The sequence below is a fragment of the Cylas formicarius genome, unplaced genomic scaffold (genome assembly GCF_029955315.1).
Source record: "Cylas formicarius isolate icCylForm1 unplaced genomic scaffold, icCylForm1.1 PGA_scaffold_9__14_contigs__length_23061073, whole genome shotgun sequence".
Classification (NCBI taxonomy): Eukaryota; Metazoa; Arthropoda; class Insecta; order Coleoptera; family Brentidae; genus Cylas; species Cylas formicarius.
In genome coordinates, this window is record NW_026844365.1 from 10,491,182 (window position 1) to 10,500,502 (window position 9,321).

At 35.1% G+C, this 9,321-nt stretch overlaps 1 long non-coding RNA gene and 1 other non-coding gene across 2 annotated transcripts; both read left to right on the plus strand.

Moving 5' to 3' along the window:
- Positions 1–3,804: 3,804 nt before the first annotated feature.
- Positions 3,805–6,514, plus strand: LOC132707498 (uncharacterized). Its single transcript, XR_009619741.1, has 3 exons — positions 3,805–4,006; positions 4,064–4,239; positions 6,105–6,514. It is a non-coding gene; the product is annotated as an uncharacterized LOC132707498 (long non-coding RNA).
- A 2,216-nt stretch (positions 6,515–8,730) lies between these two features.
- On the plus strand, positions 8,731–8,803 carry Trnar-ucu (transfer RNA arginine (anticodon UCU)). Its single transcript has one exon. It is a non-coding gene; the product is annotated as a tRNA-Arg (tRNA).
- Positions 8,804–9,321: the final 518 nt, after the last annotated feature.

Sequence of the window (9,321 nt, forward strand, 5' to 3'; positions counted from 1 at the left end):
ACAGGTAGGATCATGAAGATCCTTCAATATTTTGTTGCACCAGGTATTTAGCTTAGCCTAGAATTCTTTTGAAAAATTATTATTTTTAAAAAAGGCGCGCGCTAGATCAGTTGCCGTTTCAGCGATATTTCCTTGTTTCCCGTGTCGGAGTTTATCTCTTTTCTTTTGTGCATATTCTTGTTTTAATTAAATCTTGATTATCTTTTTATGCCAATTTTGACGATCATCTAATTTTTTTGTAACTAAAATTAATTCAATAGAAACAATTAAGGCGAGATGATGCCCGGCAGCTGTTATATTAGGTATGAAAAAGTCAATTTGGATGAAGGAGATGCTTCTTTTGTCCCGACAATGTACAAGAATAAACCTGTCTAACCATAGCAAAATGGGGCCCAAAACTGTGACACTAGGCGAGAATATGCGTTATTTGGAAGTTAAATTTTAAAAATCCTTTGTAAAATATTCACGGGGAGGGTGTCAAGGCGTCAATTTTTATAAACATCGGAGGTCAGTGTCGGAGAAATAAGGGTTCTACCCTTTTCTCCTCGTCTCTTTTTAACTCCGTTTTGAGTAATTTGTAATAATTTGAGAAAAAAAAATTCAGTACCCGAAAAATGGACACACATTTGCAAGCAAAACAAAAAAAATAGGATACAAAAAAAAAACTATAAAATATAGGCGCCAATGCAGGCAATAGTTTAAATACGGGAAGTTACATTTTTAAACATAAATTCAGATTTTCGGTGGCAATATAACTCTATTTTTCGTGTTTGTTAAGATTTATATACATAATATCAAACCAGGCTTTGGAAACGTCTGGTTAAGGCCACAGGCCATTAGCTTCTAAATAAACGCGAGATATCATGAAAACCGAAAAAGTTTGAATGGAATCTAACGTTTCCTTTTGTTTCTCAAAAATAGTAATTAAGCGGAAAAGTACTCGTAGTATATTGATTAATTGTAGAAATGTCTCATTTTCTACAAAACAACTTAAGTTAAATAAAATGCAAATTAAATTATTATAAATTACCGCTTTGTTGTATTCGCTATTTACTATGCCCCAACCTACGACGACACTGGAGGGTAGCTTAAAATTTGACCTGCTTGGTTTACCTGCCTTTCGTAGGAATGCGGGTTGTTTCACGTGTCAGTCGAAGTTTAAAGAAGTGTTGGTGTTAAGGGTTCGTTTCTGTTATACGCGTTTGTTGCTTAATGCAATATCGCCAACGAGTTTAAGTTTTGTGTTCAATGTGTGTTTCATATACGGATAAATAAAACAAAAAAGACTGGAAAAAGATAGGTAAGAAGCTTTCGGAATTGCGACTTTAATGAGTAACCGCGTAACATTTTGACCTAGTATTATGTATATGTTCGACGAGGTTTCTATACTTAATTAAAAAAAAATTGGGGAGTGATCAAAGGAGGCTGAGGTCGGAGATACGGATCTTGGTTAGTATCAATTTTTGTTTAATAAAACAACCAAAAATGCTCGCTTACGTTTTTGAAGTAGGTAAAAAGGAAACAGAATTTTAATAGAAATAACGCACGATATATCTCCCAAAAAATTCAGCCATATGAACAAGGCGAAGAAGTTAAGCAGATAAAATTTTACAAGATTTTTGGGGGGCCAAGTGTAAATTCGGATTGTGGAAAGTAACAGATAGAGAGAATGAGTGACCTATATAGAAAAAGAGAGACAGAAAGGTAGATTTATTTAAACGTTTCTCAATCATCCACCCATCGGAGATAATAAATAACATTCGCTAGTTTTTTTTTTGCATGTATTGAGTTAAGTTCGGTATAGAAATATATCAATAGTAACAATTTAAATATGGTAATTTTTGGGGATTGTTATACGTCCGCCAGCGTATTAAAAATATGGTTTTAGGGGTTAGAACTTTTAAGTTTCAAGAAAAAAAAACTCATGTTGAAATTTTTGTATTCGGAAGCTTCTGTTGTTTATTAATTTATAGACACTGGAAAATATAATAATAAAACATCCTACAGTTGACATACGTGTCCTCTTAAACTCGAAAAGAGCTAATTTATCTTAGAAGAGTACGTATTTTTGGTAAAATAGATATTTTTTATATTAAATATTTGACCGATCGATGTAATTCGTCAAGCAGAAACCGAAAAGAAAAGTGACGCTTGTGGTGTTTGCTGACAATCCGACCCTGCTTCGTGTACAAATGCAATGACATTTCGGCAGGGCTATAGGCTACGAAACCTTTCAAACTCGAAAAGGACGAACTGTTTTAAAGAAAAAAGGTACTTCATTTTTGGTAAAAGTAATAGATAATTTTTTTTTTCGCTAAATATTCCACAGATCGATGTAACTCGTCAAGCAGAATCCGAGAAGAAAAGTGACCGGGGGTGCTGTTTGCTTACAATCCGACCCTGCTTCGTGTACAAATGCAATGCCATTTCGGCAGGGATATAGGCTACGAAACCATTCGAACTCGAAAAGGCGCTACTAATTTTGAATAGGTACTTAATATTGGGTAAAAGTAATAGATAAGATTTTTTTTTAATTAAAATATTTGACAGATCATGGTAACTCGTCAAGCGGAATCCGAGAAGAAAAATGACGGATGTGCTGTTTGCTGATAGTCCAGAACGGCTTCGTGTACAAATGCATGGCGGGGAGACCAGAAAGTTTTCGAAAATGCGTGAGTGGAAGTCTGCGTTGGACGAATTTTGAAAATATCTGAAGGTTTAACGAATTTTGGAGAATTCGACAGAGCTACAGACTACGAAACCTTTCGAAACGAACACACGTGTCCTGTTGAACTTGAAAAAGACGAAATTATTTTTAAAAAGGTATATTGTTGCTAAATAATAGATTTTTTTTAATTAAAATATTTGACAGATCATGGTAACTCGTGAAGCAACATCTCAGAATTGAATCGGGGAACGAGGAATCAAAAAAAGATTAACAATTTGGATCATTTTGGAAGATACATACGCCGCGCTTTTCAAAGCGGACAGACGTGCCCTTGTCCAACTGAAACGAACACACGTGTCCTGTTAAACTTGAAAAAAGACGAAATTATTTTTAAAAAGGTATATTGTTGCTAAATAATAGATTTTTTTTTAATTAAAATATTTGACAGATCATGGTAACTCGTGAAGCAACATCTCAGAATTGAATCGGCGAGTTGTGTATTTGCTGGCAATCCGAGCCTGCTTGGATCATTTTGGAAGATACATACGCCTGCGCTTTTCAAAGCGGACAGACGTGCCCGTGTCCAACTTGACAAAGGCGGAATTATTTTAGGGAAGGTATATTATTTGTAAAAAAAAATATACAATTTTTAAGTAACATATTTGACAGACCATGGCAACTAGTAAAGCAGAATCCGAGAATTCAATCGGCGGCTGTATGTTGACTGACAAGAATATAATTGCTGTTAATCCGGCCCTGCTTCTTGTACAAATGCATAGTGGGGAGACATGAACATTTTTCGAAATTACGGCCCTATCCTCTTGGGATTCTACGTTGGACAAATTCTGAAAACGACCCAGAAATATAATTGGTGAGAAAATAGTTTTTTTTTGTTGTGTTAACAGATAACAATTTTTTTATTTTGGAAATAAGGGGTTTCAGTGTGTACTGGTATTAGTGAATCAATTTAAAGACCTCAGCATCTCTAAACCCGCATCTTGAGACGCGTTAACGATCCGGGTCGAGTTACGTCGCGTAATTGTGTCACTTTTTTAATTAAAAAAATGAAAGAGATGTACCTACCATACTTTAGAAACCCCTACTCCCCTTTGGAGGTGATGAAATAAGTTTTGGCATAAAATATAAGTTCCTCGTATTACTTTGATATAAGTATAAGTCTTGCCTGTTTTTTTTTTAAAGGAGGTTCAAACCCGTGCGAGGTGAGGTTTGATATATGAAACAGACCAGTCATGGGGACACGAGATATGGAAAGTTTCAGCGTAGTCGTCGCCACATTGCTGCCAACACTGCATATATAAGGAATCACGAACCATTCAGGTAAAATTTTGAAAACACATATTTATGGCAATATAGAACCTCTCTTTTTTTTAACAGGAATATTGAGACTTAGACCAGTATCTTTTTAAGTAGGCATGTGGGGTAAAGAAGACGCAGAAGCTTCAGTCGGGTACCATCGGTAACGTAGGCGATTGATATATTTCCACCACTACATATGTTGGATTGGAATTTCCCATTTGATGCTTTGACTGACTAAATGAGGAAACTTGGAGGTAAGCTCTTACGGAATTCTATCGAAATATGTTTAGTAACATATTGGTGCGTTACTCTGTCTTCCAGTCAGTTTCACATAAACTTTGCACGTATTATAAAAATGCCACCTACTTTTTTTTGTGTTAATATTATTGAAAGTAGTAGCTGGTAGCTGTACTCGTAAGCCCAGAGAGTCTCTGTTTTGAACATAATACACAAAATGGGGCGTTCAAAAACAATAGACTGCATGCCTTTTAGAGTCGGCGTAAACTATGGTCATATACCCCTGATCAAATTCAAAACTACAAAATCGTTGTGTCTCTGCATTAAAAATAATAGTAAAATTTATTGTAGGCACCTAGTAGAGTATCGAAAATTTCCATTTTTAGTGCCAAATTGGTTACTCCAGTAAATTCCAACTGTTCTAATTTTTTTTTAATAATTTATGATGTTAGTGAGTTTCATTGCGATTATTTGTTACTTAAATTTTCTGCGTATTAAACCTTAATTAACAATACGCTATTCGTTAACGCATGTAGAATTAATGACGCTGACTGACCTGATTTTGTCCAGGGGGGCGTAGTACGGTAGTTTGTACTGTGATGTTTGGTAGTTTGGCAGTGAGCTCTCATTTATGAAACTGGGGAATGTTTCGTTATCTTCAAATCCTAAACACGTATCAATAGAATTATATTTTTAAAATATTGATTAGGACATGTACTAAGTAACTAAATGCTCTAGCGAAAATATTCACACATATTGCGGAAAACGTACAAATTTAAATTAGAGAAAATTAACTATTTTTAGAGGTTGGTTTTTCAAAAAGGTGGGGATTTAGTTAAAGAACAGATAGAGACTAAAGGGAAGCTCTATGAGAAAAGTTAGAATTAAAAAGTCGATGTTTTCGTGTCATAGCGAAAGATGGATTATTATTAAAAATAATACTTGCATTAATTGTTGTCACCATTTGTGAAAAATATGGAAAATATCCTCTAGGTTCGCATACCTTTTTTTTAATTTTTTTAAGGTGGCTAACAAAATACACAGACAGAAAAGTTTAGATCCTGTTCGTTAATGTAGCGCATAGAAAAAAATTAGAAAAGAGAACGTTTCGTGTATGGCATACGTAGTTAGTACGGAATATTAATCTGAAGGCTGCAAGACAGTGAAAGAGTGATGCGCTTAAGTGTGGTTCAGAGAGGTTATTTGGGCTGTAGAAGTTTTTCTTTGAACAGGGTTCAAATAGCGTCTCCTAGAGCGTTAGCGGAGAAGAGTATTACAGTATTTAATATAAGCGTTCAGATTTCATTATTGTTGAGATTGCATAGAAACACACTTTCATGTAGTAGTCGCAGCAGCTTTAAAGTATATGACTTTTTAGTTAAGATGCCTTTCGAGTTTGCTTTATGGCTTGATAGGAAATTAAAGGGTAGATACAGATAAGTTACGAAAAAAAAAAGTATGTACACTATCCTCAAAGATCAGCAATAAATAAAAGAAATTGATGAAATAGTAAAGTTGACTGCAATATCTTAAAATCATCAAAAAGATAGATAAATTAATTTTGAAAATATTAAATAATAAAAATAGCAAAGAAAATCAAAATCATCAATAAGGTAGATAAATTAATTTTGTAAATATTAGATAATAAAAATAAAATTATAATAGCAAAGAAAGCCTACCACGGCCACATACACATAATATTTTCGACATATGAACTTTTCCCAGATAAATAGTCAAATATTTCACGATACCTTAAAACAGAAGCATGCGGAAATATGTATGAAGTTAACGCACGGTAGATGGCTTAGTAAATTAAAAAGGTATATGGTTTCTAATATCCTACTTTATTAATGAAAATTTTAACCAGCTTTTTGTTTTGCAGATATTATTGGTGGTGCCTGCCAGCTTCCAGTTCCGAGAAAAGAAATCCGACACTTTTCGTCTTTATTTCCCCTGTCCTTTGTGCGCAATAAAAGTACAGTTTGTACCCGCGAGGGTACACATTCGCAGAATTATATGTTTTTAAAATAAATGTTTTGGTCAATATTCACTAGGTGGGTTACCTTATTAAAGAAAATCTTATTCCAAGAGGGGACACTAGTTTACATTCGAACCGCTAGAGGGTGCAGATGGTCACGAGAACAATATGATCAAGTCTCATTGACGCCATTGCTTTTCATACGGGTGGGAAAATATCTGGGCTCTGATTGGCTTCGCCGCAATCGCAAACTAGAGGTGGGGAGATTGATTAAACCCCATTGGTGCTTGCTTATCCAATGGGAGCCAGTTTCAAGGGATTATGGGTAAAGGGGGAGGAGCTAGAGAGTCGTGGGGAAGGAGGACACGCCCACAAAAGGGAGAGGAGTGGGATTGTCCCCAAACATACATATATCTACTGTCCGGGTTCATTTTGGACCGAAACGGCTGTGTCGAATTCGATCAGGAAGCGAGAGTTTTGCAAAATCTCACCCTCGCGAGTGTTTTTAAAAATGTGATGTACTCAGTAAATGTTGTTATCTATGTTTGATCGATCAGTAACCAGTTTTGCAATGAAATAGGAATTAGGAATATATTGTGTCTTTTTATATTAAATTTTAATTTTATGTGCGCGTTTTAAAGAAATTTCATTCATCAAAATATGTTCCTAACATTTAACGGATATAACCTATTCTACACAATCATCATCGTGTGCGCAGCCATATTGAGAAACATTTAACGCCCATTGACAGATGGTGCCTTTTCACATTTGAGTTTTGTCTGCATTTATTAATTTTTGTAATTGATTGGATTGATAATTGATTTATTTATAGCATATTTCTACCATACGGTTATATAGATTTGCGATATTTTGGTTAGTTGACAAATGGCATGTTTATTCAAAATTTAAAACCTAAATTATAAATTAGTCAATATTGCTGCTGAAAATCTGCTGAGTTCAGTATTGTTCCTTTTGAAGATATTCCTTCGCCAACTAAACGTCCACTGTACCTATACATATTATATAATAATTTAACAATAGAAAGATTAGAATAAATTATGTTCCATTATACTTTGCTTTTGTTTACTTCGATGTGAGGCGTGAGTGGAATGCGATACTTTGTAAATTTTTAGCACAAGAGCGAAGAATGTTGTGCAGATTTCATCATTTACGATGCCGGCATCCACCTTTTTTTCGCGATTTTCCCACTGTTTTTTGGACAATTTATTTTGTGCTACATTAAGAAATGTAGCAAGTATCTTAAATTTGCAGCTATCGGCTTCAAATTTTGGAAACAGGAAGAAGTCTACACCCACATTTAAATGGTTGAAACTCGGCGCCATCCAATGTCGAATGTCAAATGAAATTTGAAAAATTTGTTTGGGTTATTTCGTCGTATTTTCTCGAAAACTGTTAATCCGACTGGCAAAATTCTTTAACCAGCAGACGCGGAAGATCCGGTGCTATAACTTTTATTTTACGCATTTTTCTGATTGTGTATATGGTTTTTCAATTATAGACAAAAATCTGGGAGACTCTGAAAACTGTTGTTCTCTTTCTTATTCCCCGAAAGTCAAAATTTATAGAAAATATGGCTAAATGGTTCAAACAGTATTATAGGCTGAATCAAGAGCTACAATTTTTTATATTTACGGCTTTCGTCTATCCCGTATCCTGCTCGAGATATTTAAAAAATCGATATGAAAATCGCACTCAATGTAGACGCTATGACATTATTCACTATTACGCCGTACTGCATAGTTTCAAAAAACTTGAAAACCATTTACTCTACAGGAAAAATTCGTGAACCAGGAAACGTGGAAGATCCAGGGCTATAAACTTTAATTCAAACATTTTGTTAATTATATACAGGGTTTGTTATTTTTCAGTAAGAATTCTAAAAAGTCCGGAAAATTTTCTTTTTTGTGAGTAAATTATTGGCTGTAAATGAAAAACTGTAAAAGGTGGCATAATTTGCCACAATTTTTTGATTCACAGTTAATGTGTATTATACAGGGAAAATTTTCTTTTTTGTGGGTAAATTATTGGCTGTAAATGAAAAACTGTAAAAGGTGGCATAATTTGCCACAATTTTTTGATTTACAGTTAATGTGTATTATACAGGGTGCGCTAGATATTTGAATAAATATATTATTGTAAATCGCTATTACTGGTACAAATTCATATATTTACCAAAGTTTGCCATGATTTTGAATTTCGGCCACCATGAAAGGCACAATACCGGAATTTCTATTTTTTAACAACTTAAAGTTATTTGTTAATGACAGTCATGACTAGCTGTTAGAAACTCCACTATGAAATAATAAACTAACAAATTTGAATGAATTTCAAAATGTGTATTGGAACTTCGTCCAGTAGGTGCGGATATTTGTCAATAGTTGTTTGGCAAGATTTAATTTAAATAACACGCTTCATTCAATTACAGAAAAATACGACTTACGCACGAAGTAAAACCGCATTAAAAACAAAATTCAGAACGTATGTGACGATCGGCAAATGTCGTTATACAGTCCCTGTAGCGCAGAGGATAGCGCGTTGGACTTCTAATCCAAAGGTCGTGGGTTCGATCCCCACCAGGGATGCGTGTTGGCTGAACTTTTTTTTCCCTGCACCGCCAAAAAAAATAGTTTCGCGTAGGCTCGCGTCGGATTCCGAGCTGGCCTCGCAATTGCGTCGAGTTCACGCCAAATTGCCGCTTCATATTCATGAGAACGCGCGAAATGATACGCCATTAGGTGTAATCGTATAAATGTTTAATTAAAATAAACAGCTCAATTATTTCGCGTATATGCGCCGTGCGGATTTAAATATTTAAACGCCTCTTAGCCAGGTGTATTTTGTAAGTCATTATCGTGATGTTTGAACAACGTCGTAAACTAATATTTAAAGGAAACGTTCGTAATCATCCTGCGCCGCTCCCCCCTGCGAAAACCCACCGAAGTGCCTAAAATATATTGCCTAGACACAATAGACACGTGTCCTGGCGTTCCCAGACTGCGATGGACAATAAGTGGCGTATACGAGGCGTTGAGACGCCTCACCATCCCGACAAGAACGTTAGATCAGTGTCAGGCCAATTATATCGCGCTAATCAGTGGCG